A 23,255-nucleotide genomic window follows, 5' to 3' on the forward strand; every position below is an offset into this window, starting at 1 on the left:
AAGCCCATCGTGCGTGTCGCAGGTGTGAGCCCCAGGGAACCGCGAGCAGCGAGGCTGTGGGGCCGGAGGCTCAGCAGCCTTCCCGCCTCGCCCGGGGTGGCAGCGAGACGGAGCAAGGCAGCGCGTGAGCAAGCAAAGGGGCAGACGGGGATATTTTGCTTGCTGGATATTTTGAGGAGCATGGCATGCGAGGTGGGATCGAACACTTTACCCAGGTGTTTCTAAAAAGTGACTTTTTTTTTAATAGAAGGGAGTTTGCTTTCTTCCCCCTCCCAGTAAAAATATTCCTGAACAGAAACCTCACAATATCTGGCCAAAAAGCAAAAACATCGTGGTGAGCTGTAAAGTAATAACAGTGTGAGACCTGTGTTAGAGAAACTATGAATAGGAAGTAAAAAAGGGAAAAATCCGGTTCATGAAACCTGGAAAGAATCCAGGCTGGGGCGTGCTGTGGGGTGACGCAGCCGGCAGGAGCCGGGCTGGAGAGGGCCGGAGCGCTGGGGCCGGGGGGAGCAGCCGGGTGAAGTACCAGGGCCAGGAGCTCCCGGGGGTGGGATGGGTGGGGGTCCCAGGCTGAGCCCGGAGGGGGAGCTCCGGGAACGGGGAGCAGAGAGGAACCGAAGATGCAAAAGTGAAGCTTTACACAAAATCACCCCGTGAGACGTGAGGCGGGTTCATGCGTGGGGCCGAGTAGCGGAGGCGTGGGGGGTCAACCTGGCCCGCGAGGGAGGAGCCAGCGCGGGGACGAGGACCTGGTGCGGCCGCGGCGTTGCTCGACGCGGCGGTGACGAAAGGCGCCGTGTGCGGGCCGGGCGCTGCTGGCAGCCCTGCCTCGCCAGCGCTGCCGGGGGGCTCTCGCCGAACGCGTCGGGAAGCCACCCCTCCCCGCGCAGCCTGACGAGCTGGCAGCTCCGAGTACGCAAATTAATTAAATTTGTGGTAGTTTTGCTATGATCTAAACCCATCATTTTAAAACTCTCTGTTCACAGCTTTCAGGCTGGCGTTATTTTTTGCCATCTATTTCTTGTTTTGTGAATGCCGTTTCATGTTTGTCTCCCTAATGGGACAAACATTTCAGTAAAAGTGGCAAGATTTAGAGCACTTATCTGCTTTAATATTAATCAGTTACCTTATTTGGAGCGATGACGGGGACTCGGGGAAAACTGCGTTTCTAGTTACCTTTGCAGCTGGGAGCGCGCTCGTCCTCCGGGGAAAGGAGCCACGTGTGAAACCGCAGCCTCCCTGCTACGAGGCCGAGCCCCCGACTGGGACGCTGGTGGTCGCGTCCCCGGGGTGCAGGGACGGGCAGAGCCCAGGCCGGCGGCTTGCCTTTCCCCGTTCTGCGTTGTAGAGTTCCTTTTCTTAAGGGCAGAGATGGAGGAGCCCCTGACGTCCTGCTGCAGCCCCCGCTCTGCTCACGCCGGGCACGGCGCGGTGAGTGATCTGTGGCACGAGGGACATCTTCGTGGGCGAGCTCGGCGTGAGCTGAAGATCCTCTGCTCTCCTGCTCTGCAGCTGAACAGCACCTTAAGCCGTGGAAAGGTTTTGAAGGCGGCAGGTCGTGAAAGCTCTTTTAGGGAATCCTTAGGAGAAGAGGCAAAACGTGTGAGAAAACCGAAAGGTGGCTTTGGCCTGGGGCGCGTGGGGCGGGGGCGGGCGCCCGCCGGGCTGCGGCAGCGGCGTCGCCCGAGAGCGGGGCTGGAGCGAAGGGGCAGAGCAAGGGGCGCGCAGGGAACGGGTGCTCGCCCGTGGTACTGCAGCCCGTGCTCCGTCCGAAGCAGAGGGGGCTCAGGAGGGCGGCGGGACGCCGAGGCGCCCGGGCGCTCGCGGTGCGCCCGCAGCTGCCAGCCTTGGGCCAGAGCCCGCTGTGCCCCGAGCACGGGGCCGTGGGCGCCCGGTGCAGCCCCCGGCCGCTCCGCTCGGTCCCTCTGCTCCGGGCAGCGCTGCGGGCGGGTGGTCACCCGCGGTCACGCTCCTGGGGTTTTTAAAAGAACGTTTTATGCTCATTTGCTGTTTCCCAGTGTCTTGCCTCGTGGTTGTTTATGCAGTCAAAATCTTTTTGCTGAATTTGAAGCTTTGTTGGTTTTTTTTCCCCGTGAATAAACTGCTCACCTTAGCTACCAGTTGGAAACCTGGTTTGGCCGAGAGCCTGAGCCAGCCGACGCCGGCAGGCGAGGGCCAGGCGCAGACAAGAGGCCGATTGAACGGAGAACACTCTAAAGCCATCTGATGCCATTATGCTTTAGTTTGCATTAGCTGAAGAAACAAAATGCCTGGGTAAACGGGCTTGGCAGACCGGTGCTGATCTTTTGTACTCTTTAGAAATCCAGTTTTAAAAGTACTGAATATGTGGTGGACAGTATTTTCCTTCTAAAAAAAGTCCTATTATCTTTTCAAAGGAAATAAAGAATACCCATGATTGGGTCCTTTCAAAGAGAAAGTAATTTCATTTGCTCCCACGATCAGTTAGGAAAGGCTTGTGAAAAGGGATGTTGCTGTCGGGAGGCAGGATGCGGTTCAGAGCAGAGCATTGAAAAAACTGTCACATTTGCTGTTGCCTTGTAAACAGAAAGTGTTGTAAATGTTTCTGACATTTGAAGGGACATCGCTGTAATCTTAGGTCACTAACACTGTCTTTGGGGGAAGAGACAGTACATTTCCACTGAGTTTTTTTTTTGTTAACTGCCAGACGCCAGTTGTGTGAAATACAAATTGTTCCAAATGTCAGGAACCGGCTCTGCTTTGTGCAGGAATCAAATGTTTTGTTCTTCAAAGGCACACACACGTCTCCAGGTGCGGAGATGCCGAGGTCCTCACCGAGGACCAGCCCCGCACGCCCGCTGCCTCCAGCCAGGGCTGCCGGCTGCCCTGCGCGGGGATGCAGGAGGGGTCACCTTCCCTCCCGCCGCTTCGGTATCTGTCCACACGCTGCTGCTACGTGGAGATGGGATTGAGCGAGTGCTTGTGGACCCGAAAGCTGCAGCAGGATTTCTAGGAACATGGGTTGGCGTTTAGTGTGGGAGGGCGGCACATGGGAACCCACTGGGTGCCGCTGGGCTGCCGGCATCCAGGATGCCAGGACCCTGCAGAGCATCTCCTGTCCTCTTCCTCCTGTCCTCCTCATGTCCTCCTCCTCCTGTCCTCCTCCTCCTCCTCCTCCTCCTCCTCCTCCTCCTCCTCCCTGGGTGGCAGTTCCTTGGCAAGCAGATGCTCGAGAGCATCCATAAAGCTGCAGAGGACTGGCCTTGGGGTTCCATCACCAGCCGAGCCCCTGGACGGGGGGCCTCACCGTCATTCCCCCTTCGCCCTGGCAGGGGAAGCGGCCAGCCCTGGCCGTGCCCTGGCTGGCGCCGCGGCCGTGCCCGGCGCTCTGCCGGCTGCTGGGGCTGGAGGTCGTGCAGCCGCGGCAGCCCTTTGCCCCTTGCCACCCACTCGACGCAGCGAAGCCGCTCTCCCGCTTTCAGGGCCCCGTCCCCACCAGGCGCTCTCAGCGTCTCTGCTAGCCCCCGGCCGCGGCTGAGCCGAGGCGGTGGCGGGAGGTGGTGCCTGCGATCCGCGGGCTCGCTCGCTGAGCGCAAACCCTCTATTTCGGTGGCGTATTCTCCCATTTCTCTGTACAATTCCCTCACACCTAGCTTGCACTGACTTTTGCTTCAAGTCTCATTTGTTTTAAACACCAGCAAGTCTCTGGCCTGAGGAGTAGGCTGGACTGCCTTTGGCAGCCCTGGTCTTTTGCAGACGATGCAGAGAGGCCGTTAAAGTGCCAGGGTTTTATATGCTTTTCCCATCGATACCGCTCGGAAAGACCTTGCAATCCAATTGCTCTGCTTTGATTGATTCGTTCTCATTATCAGCCCTGAATTATTTGCAGAGGTAAATGACAAGGCTTTATTTTCTCATAGTGCTTTATCTTTTTACAAAACGCATCCAACGAAGTTGCTAATGGAAAAGCTTTTAACCTCCCGAGGCGGAGGGTGATCCTTGTCCGTTTGGGTGAGCGTGTGGCACGTGGAGCTGACTAATGCCGCGGGCTGCAGGAAACCCTGCTGCCGCCTTTGCAGCCCTCCCCCAGGTTACTGGGAGCTTTAATAGTCAGCCCAAGGTGACTGGCACAACAGTGGGGATAAATTGTTTGCTTCAGAAATTAAAGAGAATAGAAAGGACAAATCTATTCCCCTGTTTTGGCAGCAGGGACGCTTAACGCGTGAGTCCTGGCTTCATGGATGGGTTTCCAGGAGCCCGGAGAGCGAGAAGGATGGTGCTGGTTGTGCTCTATGACAAGATGAAAAACAAACGGATTCCCAGGGACACAGGAGTAAATACCACCTTAGGCAGGAGCAGCGTGAATTGATCTGGGCTGGTACCCCCTGTGTCACGCCGTCCATCCATCCACCTCGGCAGCTCTCGGCGCTGCTGACAGCAGGGGCTGAGGAGGGTCCTGGGGATCTGGGGAGCGCCGGCCTCGGCAGCAGGAGCAAAACCAAACTGGTGTATTGGAGGTAGAGCGGCCAGAGCAGTGCGAGTGCAAAGCAGCAGTGGTTCCCAGGCCCATGAGAAAGATATTTAGGGGGGAAAAAAAGAGAAGAGAAAAAAAGAAAGGCAAAGATCTCATTTTCAAAGTCCTGAAAAACGCATTTCACTTGTCGCCAGCTCTGGGCCTTGCAGCTGCCACAGCCGAGGGAGCAGAGTGTGTGGGGGCATCGGGTCGGATCCTCCTGCTACCATGGGCTGGGATGGAGAATATGTTTTATAAAAAATGTGTGTTTCAAAGCGTCTGGAGTTGAGGAAATCGCCCCGCTCACGCAGCTGCTCCAGCTCTGAGTCCCCCCGTTGCTGTAAGCGCTTCGCCTTTCACGTCTCCGCGCCTGTCAGAGCTTTGTGCACGCCTGGGGGGCTCGTCGTCGTCAGAGTCAGTCTGGCGGCACTTATGACGGCCAAGGCATGTTTTTTAGCCTGTTCTGACAGTTAAACAGGTCGATGGCCTCGAGTACGGGCAGCCTTTTCCATCTCCTTCAGAACCCCGTCATCCCGTCCCCGAGCAGCCCCGGGTCTGCAGCCCTCCCCGCTGTGCCGACGCCAGCCTGCCTGGGGACGCGTCCCCGCGGGGGCCGCAGCCGCCCAGCTCGCGGCCCCCTCGGCACCCAACCAGCAAGGCAACGGCCAGCAGTCCACCTCCCAGCTGCAAAAACGCCCCTGGGGCAATCCTGCTGCCTGATGTTCTCCAGGGCCAGGCCTGAAGCGGAGCGGCCAGGGCCGCGGTGGAGCCGGGTCCCGGGGCAGGACCCCCGCGCTGGGGTGGCCGAGCTCCCTGGGCATCCCCTGCCCCTCACCCGGAGGGCTTCCACGGCCACAGGGCTGCTGCCGGTTCCTCCCTGAGCCCAGCCGTCGCACAACTGCATCCTTTTGCTGACTGCTGCATTTGGATAACAAGATGAACTTTAAATTATAATAATCTGTACCTATTGCGTTTCTTTCTGTCCTTCACACTCAGGGTGGCAATTTGTCCTGTAGGGATGGAACAGATGGGGGGAATATTAGGAAAATTAGATCAAATGGTGGTATAATACCACGAGATGACTCAGTTCTATTGTGGCGGAGTCTTAGAAAAACAGGGAATTGAACAAAATGTACTTTCATAGAAAAGGGGGTTTTTTTGGTGTTGTTATTTCTTTTTAAAAGCTGAACAAACACTCCTCCTGATTTGGGTCTTTATGTAACGTTGGGGTTTTCTGTTTGCGCTCCGTACGCCAACCGTAGCGGCTGTAATCGGCAGGACGCCCGCGGGAACCGGTGTGCCGGACTCGGGGCTCCGGCCGCGCCGCCGGGGTCCCGCCCTGGGGCTGCCTCGGCTGTCGCCAGCAGCGTCCCTTGCGGCATCACGGCGTTAAGCGCTTTTACTGTTAAAAGTAACATTATCCTTACGTTACTCTATACCATGCAGCCAACCCCCCGCTATCCTTGTGCGTCGCAGCGGACGAGAAGCCGATTTTGATCATCTGACCAAACCTAACTCGCCTTTTCTGGCCGTTTGCCAACAGGGACAGGCTCTGCGGCTGGGGACAGGCGGGCGTGGAGCTCGGCGCGCAGCCCCGCTCGGCCTCAGACACCCCGAACACCCGTAACACGCGTGGGGCGGTGCCGGTAAAGCGTTTCAGCAGCAGCTCCGCTTCAGCCGTAGGCAAGCGGAGTAGCGGGCAAGCTGAGGGAGGCAAGCCTGCATATTCCTTATATTTGCCCTCAAAAACGGCGCCTGTCCAGAAATCCTGCCTATTCCCAGTGTAATTCCCAGCAACGTGGCCGTGTGTCGGAGGTTTGGGGTCTTATGTTTGCTGTGAGCCCAAGCCCTGACACAAACGAACGGTTTAATGACCCAAATGCTTATTTCTTTGGGCCAAATGGAGCTGTGACGCGGTATCTCATGCGAAACTTTTCCTTCCGAGCCTGGCAAAGCACAGAGTGCCTGTAATGGGGCATTGCCAGGTGCGCGTGCTGTGCTAATAACACTTCTCACATTGTTACACTTTGTTGTTTTTTATTTTTTAAGCCTACAGCATTTTCTTCATGGTTAATACGGAAAAAAAAAAAGGCAGGCTGGCTGAGCATTTGGGGAGAAAGATGCAGCTCTGAGAGAGAAGATAAAGAGATTCTGCAAATATTTATGCACAGAGAATCGATCAAACAGTAATGAATCTCATTTACAAAAGAATTACATGTATTTGTGCGGTTGTAGCTCCAGCAGCTGGTTCAAGCAGGGGCAGCTATTTGTTGCAGATAGAGCTGGTTTAGGGATTACCACTGACACCAGAGGCAATAGCGGGGGGGGAGGTTTTTGTGCCATTCCCCCCCAGTACGCCGCCCTAGAGCTCTCCAGGGACACACTTGGTGCTGGGTGGGTGTGTAGGCTTAAGGTGGTGCTGATGGCTGTAACAGAGGCACCTGGGAGCATCCCCCCTGTGCCCGCCCACCGATTGTATTTAATCCCCTAAATTAGCTGCAGGGCTGCTGCCGCCTGATGGGGAGCGGGTGCCCTGAGCCCTGATCCTGCCCTGGCCCTGGCAGGGGGGTGCTGCTGGCGAGGCTCCGCTCGCCCATCCGTCCGTCCTCCCCCTCCGTCCGCTCCGGGGGCTCCCGTCGTCGTCCCAGGTAGGAGCCCCTGCCTTTAGGCTTTTCACAATGAAGGGGGGTGGCCAAGTTTTGCAGGGGGCTGTGCTCGTGGGTGGCCTTCACCAGACCCTGGAGGGATTATGGAAGTGGAGGTTACGGACTCGTGCAGGGCGCCGGGGCTCCCCGCGGCCTCGCCCGTGCAGCCCCCCGCTGCCCCATCGCTGCGAGGGCTGTGCCCCTCCCTGCCCTGGAGAGGGGAAAGGCAGGGAAGGAGCGAGTGGTGTGACGGCTCTGACCCTGGCAGTGGATTGCTGTAATCCTCAGAGAAGGTGTTCCCCACCGCCCTGCAAGGGCAGCTGCCAGCTCGCCAAACTGGGACTTGGTGGGACTTCTAAAGCCCTTTATTTGGGGGGGCAAGTTATGGCTGTCATGAGTCATGTAATGGTCGACTTATTTAGCAAAAATACATGTATGCCCCTGGCGCGTACTCACTAACATGCATTGTGCAGGAAAGTGTTACTGTGGAGATGAGGGAAAACCTGAATAGCCTAATTTGTCTTTAAAATAACGTTGACTTAAACCAACTTTCTGTAGGAGGTGTATAAGCAAACTTTGCTTTCTTTACCCCTATTTAGCTTTTGCCTTCCGAACACTTTTGGAAAGAGTTTTTAAATATTTAAAACGGGTTGGATAAAAACTGTTGCATAAAGGCTGTCAAGGCTCTGAGTCAGTGCACTATAAATAAAACAAAATACTAGAATAAATCTCATTAACAAGTAAACATAATATATTTTAATCTGAAAGCCCCATAAATTCCTCTCTACCTGTCAAGAGTGAGGCTACAACCGCTTTTCTCTGCGGGCGATGCAGAGACCCGCGAGTTGCCCTTCGCTACGAGGAAATGTAAAAGAAACCAGGGTAGTCATTAATAATAACCCAGCACAACTAAAACTCTTCTACCGGGCAGGGAAGTGCGTTTGAACGCAGATGAGTTCTTCCCACTGCATCAACTGGGTTTGAACCACCAGGAGAGAGTACCGCGATCGTATTCAGCAGCACAGCAGCAAATTAATAGCAATTGCTATTTTTAAAAAAATTGTGGATTTTTACTTGATTTTTTTCTGTAGTTTTTGACTTAACATAGTATTTTTGTCTTCCTTATGTTACAAAAAAACCCTGCCAGCAGTTTCTCTTATGTTATAAAGCAAAGGAAGCAGGGTCCCAAGCATAGACGTGAAGAGCTCTCTGAGAAGAGCTTTGGGGATGTTTGGGGGATTATTTAAGGCTACAACCACCAACTATTGCCGCCGCCCGTACGGCGCCGAGAGCGGCGCTTGGCCCTCCGGCCCACCCTCTGCTGCCCGCAGGCCTGCCCCCGCCGTGCCCCTGCGGGGCCGCTCGGGGTGCGGGACCAGGCGCCCCCGCCGTGCGCCCCGGGGTCGCGGCACCCAGCGCGGCGCTGGGCCCTTGGCAGCAAGGCTGGCGCTGCCGTCCCTCGCCGCTGTGCTCGGATGAAGGGCAGCGGGTCTGCTCTGCGGGCAGAGCGTCGTCGCTCAACGGCTTGTGTCTCTTCCCTGGTTGCCGCCCTCCTTCCGAGCAGGTGTGCCCCAGCGTCGTGGTTTTGGCCGGGGTAGAGTTGATTTTCTTCCCTGCAGCTGGCCCAGTGCTGTGCTTTGGGCTGAGTATGAGAACAACGCTGATAACACACCGGCGGTTTGGTTGTTGCTGGGCAGGGCTTGTGCTAGTCAAGGGCTTTTCCAGCTTCCCAAGCTCTGCCCGGGGGCACGAGGAGCCGGGAGGGGAGGGGGCATGGCCAAGAGAGCTGATCAAACTGGCCAAAGGGACATTCCATACCATGTAACGTCATGCCCAGTGTGTTACTGGGAGGGGCTGGCGGGGGGAGGGAGGCAGCAATCGCGGCTCGGGGATGGGCAGCGTTGGTCGGCGGGTGGTGAGCGGCTGTATCGCTTGTGGTTTTGGTTTTTTCCCTTTTTCCCTTTTCATTGTATTATCATTATTGTTATTATCGTTCTCATCTTAATTATTAAACTGTGCTTGTCTCAACCCACAAGTTTTTTTCCTTTTGCTTTTGCTCTTCTGACTCTCTCCCCCTTCCCACAGGGGTGGGGGCAGTGGTGTTTAGTTGCCGCCTGGGGCTGAACCACGCCACCCAACAGCAGAGCAAAAGCCGCCCGTACCGAAGCCGGACAGGTGGCTCGCGTGTGCGCCGGCTCAGTCGCGGGGCCCCGCTCTGTGGGTGGGGGGTCAGCCCCCGGGGGGAAGGACCGCGCCGTCTCTACGTGGTTCCAAAGCCTTCTGGTGCAGCGGGCAGTGCCCACCGTGGACGCACCTGCAGACTGCGGCGCTCGGGTGTCAGCGTGAGCGCGGCGCCTTTGGCCTGGCCGGAGGGTCCCCGGGAGCCGCGCCGCAGCCCGGGGACGTGCCCCTCGGTTTGCCCGGGGCGAGCCGTACGCCCACCAGCCCTGCTGGGACAGCGAGGTGCCCGCCCGGTACCCGAGCGATGCGAGCCGTCTCCTGTCAGATGGAGAGGAGTCGTGTGTCCCGGGGGGGTTACGGGGGGCTACGCCTCCCAGCTGTGGTGTGGTGGGATGCTCCAGGATAGTGAAGGGCTCCCCGAGCATGCCAGCAGCTGCATTTCGTGTTTTAAGAGAGCCCTGAGCCCATTTTTCACCCGCAGCATAAATTTGCCCCTCCAGTGCTGAGCTTTCTACTAGAAGGTGCAAATACCTGGGAAATTCCGTATTGCACAGTGACCTACTTTACAGCTTTTTTTTTTTTTTAAAGTACTGGGAAAACTGCCAAAAAGTGAAGCCTTAATTTTTCTGAGGCTGGCCCGTTAGGTTCTGTCTGTCTTTGCAAGGAAACGGGGAGTGAGTCTGGAGCCGAAGCTTTGCTTCCCGCAGTGAGTTCAGACCTGCGCTGGCTCAGGTGCTTGTGGAGGACGCTTTGGTTAAGGAGCTGCAGTTTTGAAATTCATCCCTCCTTCGTGACCCGGCCTGGGCTTACCGGGAGCTGCATACGAGAACATTTGGTCAGTTTTTCTCAGGGGAGGTGGATTTACAGGGACACGCTTTTAGATGTAAAGAGTCCTGGGTTTGAAATTGGCTGAGAAATGCCCAGGAGCGTACGTGAAACCCACTTGTTCTCTGCAGGGTCGGCTCCAGGCATCACTGGAAGGAGTGCATTCGCGTGGCGGACGATGATTGTAGCTACAGAGTCTGTCGCTTTGTTATGAACAGGCCTGGTCGAGAGCTTTGAGGCAAAGGCAGCGCGGGTGCCCTGGGCTTCTGCAAGCAAAACCCCTCAGGGAACAACTCAGACCTGTTCTCCCTGCCCTGGCCTCGACCGCAGTGGTCGTGGGAGCCTGAACGGAGACGGACTTCTCTGTGGGCTCAGATGGTCACTCTTGTAATATGGGAACTACTTTAATGATGATAAGGGCTTCTATATATATATAAAAAGCAAATATATATATTTATAATGTATTTATTTCCCCTCGCCGTGCCCAGCTGTCGCTGTCTGCTTGTAACTTTCTCAGACCCACTGGGATGCTGAGGTTTTCTGTATCCCTGGTGGCACTTGTCCTCTGGGTAAACTTCAGTTATAAAGATGAAAAAAGAGGGTTCGAGTGCCTATTTTCTGGCTGAAATTCAACGTTTTTGATACAAGTGACGCACTTCAGAAAAATTTCATTTGCCCAAAAATGAAGATTTCTTCCTGGTGTGTAAAAAATGAGAAGTAAACTGAGCACAAGCTCTGTTTTGATCTACTTCAGTATCCTCAGGGAGCCAAGTGTCCTGCAAGCGGCTTTTAGCAGTGGAGCAGCGGTGCTGGTTACACTGGTTGGGCTGGCGTTAATTCACAAGCGGGCAGCAGAGGGCTGGGGGAAAGAAGTTCGTGCGCTTCCACTGTCACCCTTGTTTTGCTGTGGAAAATGGTATTCCAGCTGCTGCCGGAGGAGTGGGGGTCTTTCCATCAGTTTTGGTGGGAACAGCCAGAGGAGATGCTCCAGTGCTTCACAATATGGAAATGGTGGTGGCATCTTTTTTGTTCCCCCCCCCCCCCCAGTTTCCATCCCCTGCACCCCACAGACCGCAGCGGCCTTGGCTCCACAGAGCCTTACCAGATTTTCCACCTGCCGGTTTTAAACCGATGTCTGGTCACAAAAGCCCAAACTCTTAACTAATGGCTCATTAAAATCGTGGTTGGCGTGTCGGTGTTGGAGATGACGCTGCAGCAGAGCCCCGCGGGTTCCGCCGTGCGCTGGTGTCTGCCCCGAAGGCAGCGTCGGGAGCTGCCTGTCGGCTCCTGCCGCGTCCTCCCTGCTGTCCGCTGGACTGTCTCTGACCGTTTTAAAGTAGAAATAAGTTAGGCTCATCAGTCAAATTTCTCCTAGGTGCGCTTTGTTATTTGGCTTTAAAAGGAAGAAGAATTATCCTGAACATTGCAATTAATCTGAGTTGTTTTCTGTAGCCATCTTTGAATCCTGCTGGAAACATAAATGAGCAGTAGGTAAGAGGTTGCGGGGCTGTAGTTCCAATTAGAGTGCCTTCTGTTCGAGTTCATAGGCTGCAGGTAATTTATACAAAGAGCTTGCAGTGCTTTGGATGCTTTAGCTTGATGGGGAAGCAAAGGAGGTCAGCGTTCACCTGAAATACGCCTGTTATTAGCTGCACTTCTCAGTGTTTCTGCAAGGCATAATTTAAAAACAATTTTTCTGAATTGCACCATCTGGAGGAAGAAGAAAAAAAAATAATCAATAATGTATTTCCATGAGGTTCAGTAGCTCTACCCTCCTCCATAGCATCAGTGGATGCAGCTTCCATTGCTCTGCCACTTTCGGGTTACGGAGCCAGATAACGCGCGGCCTGGCGCGGGCACGAGAGCCGCAATCGGCGGCCGGGGCCGGGCGATGCCCTGGGCTGGGGGGGCGAGGCGCGCTCGCCTCCTGCAGCGGCGTCGCCGGTGCTCGGGCTGCTGGCGCCCGCGGGCGTGTTTCCCAGCGAGGGAGGCGGCCGGTCCGCGAAGCGAGTGCCCGGCAAACGCCCGCGCTCCCGTGCGCGTGGGGGAGACGCTCCCCGCGGCCGCAGCGCCCGGCCGTTATACTGGGGTTATAGCTGGGGTTCGAGCCGAGCTGGGAGCCGTCCCGTGCGGGGAGGCCGCAGGTGGCGACGGCTTGCCGCTCTATGTCTCCCTGCGTTCACCAGGCAGTACATACGGCCCCATCCCTGCGAGCTTCATCCTTCCAAGTCTCAGTGCTTGAAGGAAAAGAATTTGGTGATTTACTTCTGGTTTTATGTGTGGGCTAACCTTTGCTTGCCATAGAGAGCGCACGGGCGATGGCACGAGGTTGACGTGGCGATAAAACCGTAGGCGTGCGTCACCGCTGGAGCTGGAGCGACCGCCCCATCCCTGCAGCTCACGCTTGCGGCGGTGGCTCTGTGGGCGGCCCCGACTCCAGCGCCAGGGCACGTCTCGGGGGGCAGCAGCACTGCTGCTCCCGCTCAGGCCGTGTTGCGGGGTCTGTCCTACCAGTGCTTTGCTGGGAATTAGCCTCCTGGATGAGGCTTTTGCCTCGCGGACTGTAACTAGGAATGCGCTTTCATTTCCCGAAGCGGGCTCCGCCGTCCCACCGTAACCAGAGCCGGTCGGGGTCTGCTCGGCTCGCCCCGAGGAATCTGGGGCTGTGTTCCCTTCTAGGCCAAGACTTGCAAGAAGGAAGAAGCAAACCCCCAGGTCTCACCTGCTAGGTCACTGTTATGCGTGTTACATATTGGCCATATGTGTTACCTATTGCTGAAGGGAGTATGGGTCAGATGAAGGCTTCGCCGGGCAGGTATCTCCTGTAACTCACGCCTGCTGCACCTCCAGATTCTCACCAGTGTTTCAGTCATAATCTGGGCTTCGTTAAGTGCCTAATGAAAAAAATATGAGCAAAATACAATGTTAATTAAAGCGGTAGTATTTCACGTGTCCTGGGTGCCTTCTGACCCTGGAGAAAGCTATGATCCTATAGGCTGCGCTGGTCAGCGCAGCAGTGACATTCTGATGTCCTGAAAGATCAGAAGAGGGTTTATTATTTTTATTGTTCTGCTGCAGCAGCGAGATTCTCCTCTTGGAGTTTAAAATGCCACAAACGGGAGAAAAACCAGGAGGTAGTTGCCTGGAAATGAAATTCTGCTTCATTTACGGCGAGGGCTGAAGCAGAGGGATCGCTCCATCTGCCCCGGGGCCGCAGCTGCCCGGCTGCGGAGAGCAGGGCAAGGCCTCGGTAGAGGAGAGCAGCGCCGGGCGTAAACCCGCAGCCCGGGGGTGAGGTGCCAGGGTACTGAACTGATGTTCCATCCTGACGGGTACAGGTGGGGGCATGAAGGTGCGTGGGTGGTGTTTGTAATACATAAATAACAGTAAGATGGTGACCCGCGTTTGTTTGTATGAAATGTAACTTCATGGCGGAGGGAGCTGTCGCCGACTCCGGGCCGGCGGCTCGCGGCTGGTCCCCGACGTGCCGACACCTCGCTTTCCCAGCAGGTTCTTGCAGGACTGGGTGAGGGTCCTACCCTCTAAGCTGTTGATCAAGCAGCGCCTTCTGGGTCAAAAATGACTTCGCAGAAAAGCTGTGAGCGATGTTGAGCGCTGAAGAGCTTTAAATTCAGTCCTGGAGTAGTCTGATAATGCTGCTGATGCTGAGACGTGGGGGTTTCGTTGGTGGTTTTTCATGGGAGAGGATCCAGACCCCTTGGAAGGGCAAGCCCGTATATCTGCTGGCTGGTGGCAGGGGCTGCCTCGGCTCTTGGATGCCAGGAGAGCTGGGGGATCCCTCTGACCCGACGCAGAAGCAAAGCAAGTTACAGGAATGGTCAGGGAAAGAAGGATAAAAGGTTGCTTGAAGCCACACTGTCATCTTGAGCAAGGATGGGCAGACGCCGGGATGGCCTCGGGAAGCAGGATAGCTGTCCTGGAATGAGGACTCAGCCATGGGGGGTGTCCTCTGGAAAAACGAGCAGAAATAAGGGTTGTGAGTAAATGTGAGCCTGTGCTGGGCTTGGTTGCACCAATTGGTTCAACTGGTTTGGTGCTGGATGAGTCCCTTAGCATCAGTTTCTTCCAGGTAATTATTCACCCCCTTCTCATCTTGCTGTGAGAAATAATTAGCTAACGCTGCGACAGCGCCGTGAATGCAGCAGTTGCTTTTTAGTGCTTTTTTTTTTTTTCCCAGAGAAAAGAGGTTTGAGAACTTCCTCTTCTGATCCCTTTGATAGGAAGGAGGAGTACTTCTTGCTTAATGAAATGAGGCCAAGCCCAGTGACATTAGTTGCTGGGAGATAGGGCTAAGTCTTGATTTGATGGCAATGGAGAGCACTTGTGCATCATGTTTTTCACTCGAGAAATCAGGAGCGTGAGCAGTGCAGGTCCCTGTTATTGATAGCAGCTCCCCAGCTCTGTGGGGGCTGTTGCCTTCGTTAGCTGGAGGAGGCTGTGGAATTTGCTGGACAATTTGAAATGCCTTTTTCAGTTGTCATCAAAATATCATTTTTTTGTGGCAGCGTTTGGGATTTCAGTTTTGCTGGAACTGTAGATAAACGAAAGGTGAGCAAAGGAAGGATTTGAAAAAGGCCAAACCCAGCTTTACCTTTCGCTGCCTCCCAGCAGGGTATCTAACACCCGGCTGGCAAACTGGTAAATATGAAACCTACAGCGATAATTATCGTTCTAAGTCTCTAAGCCGTTAAGTTGATGGTGAATTGCACCTCAAAAACAAGCCAGGACAAAATAGCTTATTCTTAACGTCCCCCCCCTGCCCCAACCTGGAAACAACGACACGCCTCTCATGCACTGAGTAAATTAATTCACTTTTTGTGTGGCTCTCGCATAAACATATGATAAATTGTTGGTATTTTGTACCGCCAGTGAGAAGAAGAAAAATACAGCTGTATCCTTAGCAAGTGGATTCTTTCGTTTAGTTAAAAAAGTAAAATAGGCAAATTTCTTAGTAAGCTATTTGCTGCTATCATTTCCGATCAGAATAAAATGCAGAACAGCACCCAAGAAGACGCGAGCTGTGCCTTCGAGCTTTATTCTGCCAGAGGAAGAGCGTCAGTGTCTGTGATCATGTAATCATAAGACCCCACGAACTGGAGCTAATGCAAAGCACTTCTGTTGGTTTTTCTTGTTGGCTGTAATGGGAGTAATTGTGGCTTCTGAATCGTGTTTTTACTTCTCGTCCTATTTCTGCTTGGCCTGGGTCAATGAACTTCATGTTGACTTTTTTTGGGGGGTTCTCTCCCCAACGCCCTCCGTCCTCTGGCCTCCAGCTTCACGTCGAGCATCCGAACGTGTCGCCGTGCCACGCGCAGGATTTGCAGACCGGAGCGGCTTTTCTGCTCTTTGCGTACGCGGATGGTGAAAGACGAATTGAGACCCCAGCGAAAACCAGCCCCTTTGCACTTGGCTCCCCAGGCGCACAATTGGCGTAGTTATTTTTGGTCCCTGTAGTGAGGATTGTCTCCTTTGTTGGTGCCTCTCGGTGCGATGCTGCCCGCAGCGTGAGCGGCACTGGGAAGGCGGCAGACCTCCGCTTAAACAGATGCCACCGGGAACAGGTCCTTTCGTTTTTCTCTTGGATGCAGGCAGAGGCAAAAGCAGGGTGACGGTTAATAGGAGGGAGGCAGAGGGAGCGGAGACGGGGAACGGGACCATACGGCTGCGGGCAGGTCGACAGTCGGAGGATTTCCCCCGGTGCGGTCGTCCTGCGCCCGGGGAAGCGCCTTTGCGCCGCGGCGTCGCTCCCGCTTGCGCCCTCGGTTCGAGGGGAGCTGGTCGCGGGTGGTGCCGGCCCTGCTGGGAGGATGCTGTGCCGGCCAGCGCGCCGTGCCACGCAGCGGGGCTGTCGTCTGTAATCCACCGACTTTTATCTCCAGAGGCAGGAGAAAATTCTGCCGTTCTCAGTAGGACTTTTTGCTATTTCATCTTACGATAATTCTTCTGCACTTGTTGCTGCTTTAGACTGTAACGAATGCTTTATTTTGTTCTTTTAGGAAGAATTGCCGTCGCTGAAATGATTACCTTTTTTTCTTTATTGGAAGATTATTCTGCTTTTTCCTGTCACTGTAACTGAGGGCCCAGAAGATCATGAATTAAATAGCAATTCTTCTGTCTTGAGTTTTCCATTTTCCTTCCATAAAATCCCTCGTTAGCGGGCGGCGATCACAGCTTGCCCTATAAGAACAAGCTTTGTAAAAGCGAGGCTGTGAGCTGGGGGTTATTTCCAGCAGTGGCGGGTGATCGTTCAAAACCCCATTAAGGGCCCCGTTTCGGGGGGAGCCCAGCGTGCGTGAGCGAGGCTCGCGGGGGGATGAAGGCTCCTTTGCCTCACTTGCCGGAGAGCGTCCCCAGGAACGGACGAGCTGGTCTGCTCGGCGTTAGCGGCGATGAGCAGCTGATTGAATTTCCTTGACTAGGTTAATATTGAGCCCTTGCGCAATTACCGGGAAAGAACAGAATATGATTTCTTTTTGCCTCGCTTTTGTGATGTAGGAGAAAGGTTTATATTTCAAATGATCGTTTAATTCATGCAAGTCGTCTCTTGAAAAAGACCCTTTAACTTAGGGCAGGCTGGAAGGGCGCCGTTCTTGAGGTCATTCTCAAAGTAAGACTTTGACTTTTTTTTTTTTAAATGTCAAGCCACAACTAAAGAAGCCGTTAATCTTCATTACTGAATAAGCTTGAATTAAATCTACATGGGCTCTCTGTGACCAAAGCGGTCTACCTGCATAGCTCAGGGAGCAGGGTCGGGATAGCTGTCGGCAGTATAGCGGGTTGGTTTTTTTGTTTTGTGGGGTTTTTTTTTTCACTCTTAGATTTTATGGCTGTGCAAACTCTAACCTTACAGGTCCAGCTTTGTTTTGAAAACAGGAATAATCCCTGCTTTCATGTCTCAGCTGCTGTAAAATGGCCTACAGGCAGTCTAAAGCCAGCCTGGACTTTGCACAAGGCAAGGATTTGCTGTGTGGGGCAGGCTGAGGCAAGGACTGACGGTACCGAGCCGGGAAGGGGGGAAGGTGGTATTAAAGCCCTGTTTCTGGTTACTTCTAGCGCGCGCTTCCAAAACGGGTCTCGATCAGGGTCAGCAACCTGGTATTTTGGCATTAAATTTAAATGCTGAATTTAAGTGAAATTTTGGAAAAAAAAAAAAAAAAAAAAAAAAAATCAAAATGTTTTCTTTCTGTGCCATGTATTACAAATAACAACAAACATGGAAATTGAGAACTAATACCAAAATGCCTTGTTTTGACACTTTTGACAGTGTTTAATGAAACGTTGTCAATTGGTTATTTAAAAGCGGTTTTAATACAGTAACATTTTTTCCAGGGGAGACCAGGTTTGGCGTAAACTTTCTGTGAACGTTTTCCCTTAGCCGGGCTGGGGCTCGGGCAGGGAGCGGCTTTTCTTGCGCGGGGAGGCTGGGGGTCCCGGGGGTCCCGGCAGCCGTGCCCGCGTCAGCCCAGCCTGAGCAAAGAGGCCACGCTTGTTTCCTGTGGAGATGAAACAAAGCCACGCGGTGACTTTTTTTCGCGGCCGTTAAGCGAGCACAAAGTACGAATTCGAATACAGCTGTACAAATGAAACCAGGTTTTCTGCATCGCCTGCCTGCTGCTGCCATCTGGTCTGTCCCTTTGCTCCCCGGGGCTCTCGTCTCCCCGGGCAGCTTCTTCCCGCTTCGGTCCCGTCTCCACGCTGTCTCCTGCTCTTCTAGAAACCAATAAACCTCCATCCGTATCTCCTGCCACGGGGTCAGCGAATAGAGAGTTCATTGATTGCTCTTTCTCATAATGCAGGAGTCATTCGATTTTTAAAGTCTTGGTTTTCTGCTCTGACCCGAGCACTCGCGGCGTATCGGCCACGCCGCTGGCACGAAGCCTCCCTCCGGCCCTTGCAGGCTGAGGCACGAGCGGGGCCAGGGCATCGCCTTCTGGGGTGGGGAACCTGCGGGTTTGGGCGCTCCGGGGCTGGGACGTGTCTCTGGGTGGTTGGTTGTGTGCTTAGCCTGTGGTGGCCGTTGCTCCCACAAATATGTTTTAGCGCTTCTGTGCAGTTTATTTATGTGCGGTGTTAAAAGGACCTCTATCTGTTAGTTGAACTTCCAACTTGTCGCTTCATTTCATGCCTCCTTATTGTGTTATAAGAAAAAAGCAGTCAACGAAATCCCTATTTACTCCCTCTGACACTTGTGAATCGATGTAGCTGCATCGTATCTGTCCTGCAGTTCCCCGTAAGCCAGGGGATCCTGGGCTTCATTAAGCTCTCGCTGGAGCTCTGCTGCCGCTGTGCTTGTGCTTGCCAGCCCTGTCTGCATCTCTTCAGGTTCCGCGGAACTTTATTCAGGAACAGCAGCCAAAAAAACCTCAAAACGCCAAGTCCAGCTGTTAAGTAAAAAAAAAAAAAAAGATGAATTTATACTGTTAAAAGTACTAGCATTCACACGGGAACACAAACAGGAGCATGGTGGTTGTGGTGGTTTCTTTTTTTTTCTTAATTTAAAAATTTTATTTATTTTTCCTTGTGATCGCTGATGCTTTAGGAGCGGGGCACGGGCCGGCTGTTTTGTGCTGTAGCATGCAAGTGGTAGCAGCACGATTTTGACTTCCTTACGCACAGGCTTTAGCTGAGTTCGTAACCTCTTGGCCTGCTCCGGTACGCGGTTACTCTGCGGGAAGCTGGCTCAAGCAAGCCAGGCGTCGTCCTGTTGGGCGGCTTGCTTTCCACGAAAATCGGGGAACCAGAGCTTGCCTTTGGCTGTACGGCACGCCACACAGCTTTGTGTCCGTGGTGCGCGGCACTGCCACGGGCCGGCCTCGCCCCCGTTCCCCTTGCAGTGCGCGCCACCGACTCCGCTCTCCCCATCGCTTCCGCGCGAGCTTCGCTCCGTTGTTGTCTTTGCTACGCTGCTTACAGAAAAGCCTCGTCCCCGAGTGCCGTCCGCCCCGCGCGCATCGATGGGCCTCTCAGAATGTGTCAGCAGCTTTCCAGAGTATGGGCTTTTTGCGGCAAAATGCCAGTTGTTTAGAGGGAGAAAATCAGGAGGGTAGCGCTTCATTTCAATTAAGCAGCCTGCACATTAACATTTTCCCAGTAGAAATCGGGCTCATTTCCTCCTTGGAAGCCAATCTTGGTTCCTTTTGTTATTGTTTAGTGTTTCAGATGTGCGTTTCTTCATGTCTTCAGAACCCGGTGCGGATATGGGTTCCCGCAGATCTCCTGGGTGCAGAAACGCTGGAAGTCGTGGGGACTGAATTCATTGAGTAAATATTGTGTTTTGAGTATGAACCAGCTATTGCTAAACATGAACCAGTGCAGTTATGGTACAAAAGTTCTCGCAATATTTAACCAAGTGGTGAAAGGTTATCTTAGCCTTTAGGAAAGGCTCTAATACCTGTTACTTACCTGAGTTTCTTTAAATAGCTTCTGCTATGTACGTACTTCTCTCTTATGCATAAAGCTGGTTATGCTTCGTGGACTGAACTCTTAGTGCGATAGAGCCCTGGCGCTGCGCTCTTGAGCTACTGGTGGCTGCTTTGATCAGCTGCCCCGCTCCCGAAAGGGCTGCTCGGTTTGGCTGAGTGACCGGAGATATTTCTGAACTCACCTCCCCGGCCTTTCTGCAACCTGCTCGTCTGCTGGCGGCGGCCGAAGCTGAGCAATCGGTCAGTCGCACCTGGAATCAGAACCGTACGCCTCAAGTAAGGCTTAAACTTGTGGTTTTGCTCTGCTTGGCGTAGTTCTGCAAGCGTCGTTACCCAGGGGTGGCGTTGGGGGTTTTGCTCTTGAGTGAAAGAATGCAAGGACTTAAGAGAACTGATTCTTTCTAAAAACTACTTTTCAAGTAGCTGCACTTACAAAATCTCTTTAACTTTTGAGTAGCTGGTGGGTCACAAGCTCCATTAGCATTTTTCTTGGAAGAATTTCTCTTCCTTGGGAATTTGAACGCTAACGCTACTGAGGCAGCTCCTGGTATAAGGCTTACTTATCACACGGTTGCCTGGCTCGAAGTAAATCACGCGTCTGAGTAGGTGTAAAAGGATGCTTCCCTGTGGGTGGCCGTCCTTGCTGGACGGAGAACGCGAATACCTGGTTGTGTACTTGAAGGATTTCAGGTCTCTCTTGTGTTCAGAAATGCAGTATCCAACGTAGGTGATTTCCAAACGAATGTGGCAGCCTGGACATTTCAAGAGGATCTTTTAGAGCTTTACTAATTTTAATAGTGTTGGGCCCGACAGTTTGAATGTGCAGCAATGATGACAGTTATAAAAACCTGTGGCGGTGCATCTTCTGTGGGCGGCGGTGCCCGGTCACCGCGTGGTCAGCGGCGGCGAAGTTTCGCCGATGTAGGTGCAATAAAACACACCTTTACTGCCACAGTTAGTTCTGCTGATGTTCAAGGTACGTTGTACAGTTCATCGAATGCCTGGTGAGTATTTACGCCATCATCCACAAACCAGAGGTATTAAACAACTTCTGTCAGAGTCTGTTATTTCATCTGCCATAAACGTATGCCACTTCAGGATATTCTGAAAAATACCCCTTTTCGCTTGAAGAGCTGCAGTTTCTGCTCTTTCACGTTGGATGAATTTGCCTGGGTTTGTGAATACGTCTGGACTTTTTTCCAGACATTTTGAAATATCAGGGTAACACTCCGCCTTCAAACAAAGCAGTTGAATAAAGTTGCGATCAATCTTTAAGAGCATGTTTTCTGCTTTTCAGTATGATTGCCCTTCAGTACCAGCTTTTCTCTGGCGGCGTAATGTAGGCTACTTACTGGTCTCAGCAAGAGAACAGATGCAAAAAGCAGCCTGGAAACTCTGGGAGTAAATAGCACGGCATTAATGAGAATCAGCTGGGATATTGTGAACGCAGGTTGGAGCCCTCGGGTGGTAGGACGGGAGGATTGATTCCCATCTAGCTTTGTCCACAGAGCAGGTCAGAACTGAGCAAGGTGGGATGTGTGCAGCAGAGAGCCATGGAGCACCACTAGGAGGGACAAGGGCCCTTCCAGAGACAGCAGTGCAAACGCTGAGAAAGGGAACTGCCCAAAGTCTTGCTGAGGATATTGAAACTCTCCGAGGCAGAAGAGCGTGCTGTGGCTGTATAGCAACGGGCAGCGTAGTGACTTCCAGCGGGGAAAAACCTGTGGTGTGGACCTCAGGGTCTGCAGACGCTGGAATAAGGCTGCTATTCTTACACAGTCCCTTACAGCTTTGGGGGTTTTTTGTTTGTTGTTGGGGAAGTGGCAGTGTAGGCCCGGTATAACGGGCAAGCTACGCGTGAGATGCACGTGGTGAAATCCAGGCGAGTCCACCGCCTGATGTGCCGCCCCGCAGAGGACGGCAGGACCCAGCCCTCGGCCGTGAGTGCTGCACCCTCTGCTCCTGGGATGGTTAGCATCCAGTCAGTGCCAAACATGCTAAGCATGCGTTGGGAGTGGAGTATCAGGCTGTGTATGGGCAAGCTGGAAGGTTTCCCTTAGACACCAGTGGAATTGTAAACTGGAAGCCACTGAAGACCAAGATTTTGAAGGGAATCAAACTGTGTGCTCAGAAGACCGAAAGCTCCTAAATTCACTAGTGAGTAGTGCCAGACCACAAACCACTCCTGTGGACATGAAGGCAATCAGTCCTAAGGCACTGCAGCTCCTCGTAGCATGATGTTTTTGAAGGATTTTAGGAACGACACTTATGTGAAACCAGCAACCCTCATCAGCCAGTAATGCTGGGAAGGGATATGGTCACCCAAGGGGCTGCAGTGGTGGTACTGGCTTGTCAAAAACCGCACAAACCCCAAATGTCTTCTGCCCCTGTGCTGCATTTCCACTTGGGTAATGGAAAGCGTTGGAACACTGTATGCAGGTGGCGTGCTGCCAAGGCTTTGCAGAGTACCGCAGTGCCCTCCCGCGCGTCTGCGTGCCTGGCAGCAAGGGAACAAACGAATCTGGCCTTTCTGTTGCAGCAACAGGCTCTTCAGCTTGTGCTTCGGTGTACAATTATCTCTTTATACACAGCCTTCTGAAAGAAGGAGGGCTTGATGTAGCTATTAAAATGGAAGCCCTTCTTTGGGCCCATCCATATTTCAACAGAGATGGGTGTGTGAAGATGGAAAATATATTAGTTGGTTGTATGCATGTCTCTTCCAGGTTTACAAAAAGAGAAAAGGAAGCCCATTCAGCTGCATGGCTATTTCCCCTAACGGTGGGTAGAGCTTCCCTAGGGCACAGTTTTTCTTTTCGGTGTAATTAGTTCCTTATCGCTGGCTAGTCACCCTCTGTCTCCATGCAGCCTCCCCTGTAAGGTCTGAAATGGCGAATTAACCAAGTTAAACAAGAATCTCGATGCTCTTCGTCATGCATAATCACACTTCAGAGACCTAGCAAAAGCTCTGTGAATATCAAATGTTGGTTATTAGAGGGAAGGTAAAGCCCAGACGAATTTGGGACGGTGTAACAGAAAAACAGGCTGCTTCGGCTCTAACGTTCGGGTACTTGTAAGCGCGCAAGTGTCTGCGCGTTTCTCTTCTGGGTGAACGGGCTGGTTTGCAGGCGTCGGTTCAGGAGAGTCACAGGCTTAAAGACAAGTGATTGATTAAAGATTGCGCGCATCTTCGTATATCTGCAGTGCTCCAGGTGGCTGCTGTGGTAGCTGAGAGTTTGGGAGGTGGGCTGTGGCAGGAGGGGTTTCTCCGTCGCTGAGCTCCTGCGAGGCCCCTGCCCCAGTTGCCCAGCCCATAGTTCCCAGCCCACTTGGTCACCGTGCCTGGTCACGGTCTTGATCTCAGCCCGTGGACTGTTTCATGCCTGGAAACGAAGAGCTGGTTCCTCTGGGTGGCTTTTCCTCCTACCTCGTAAACGCTTTTGCAGGAGGTGAGTCCCAGGGTACGCTGCGTGGGTCACTGGCACCCCCACGGGGCTTTCGTTTCCAGGACTTAACGCCGGTGCGTGCGGGTGCGTGAACTGGGTCGCAGCCCTGGTCTGAGGGTGTTTGGACGTGGGTGGACGAGGCTGCGCAACCCAGGCCTCGTAGAGCAGAAACCTCAGGTGTTTGAAAACCAACCAACAACCAACCAAACCCGAACTGCACGCG

The 23,255-nt window shown here is 53.5% G+C and overlaps 1 long non-coding RNA gene across 1 annotated transcript in view; it reads left to right on the top strand.

The window, feature by feature from the left end:
* Positions 1-19,559: 19,559 nt before the first annotated feature.
* The window catches only part of LOC135314631 (uncharacterized), a 53,503-nt gene continuing 49,807 nt past the window's right edge, over positions 19,560-23,255 (top strand). The window contains exon 1 of the long non-coding RNA XR_010374123.1: positions 19,560-19,865. This is a non-coding gene — a long non-coding RNA (uncharacterized LOC135314631). The remainder of the gene's footprint in view (positions 19,866-23,255) is intronic.

The sequence above is a fragment of the Phalacrocorax carbo genome, chromosome 8 (genome assembly GCF_963921805.1).
Source record: "Phalacrocorax carbo chromosome 8, bPhaCar2.1, whole genome shotgun sequence".
Taxonomy (NCBI): Eukaryota; Metazoa; Chordata; class Aves; order Suliformes; family Phalacrocoracidae; genus Phalacrocorax; species Phalacrocorax carbo.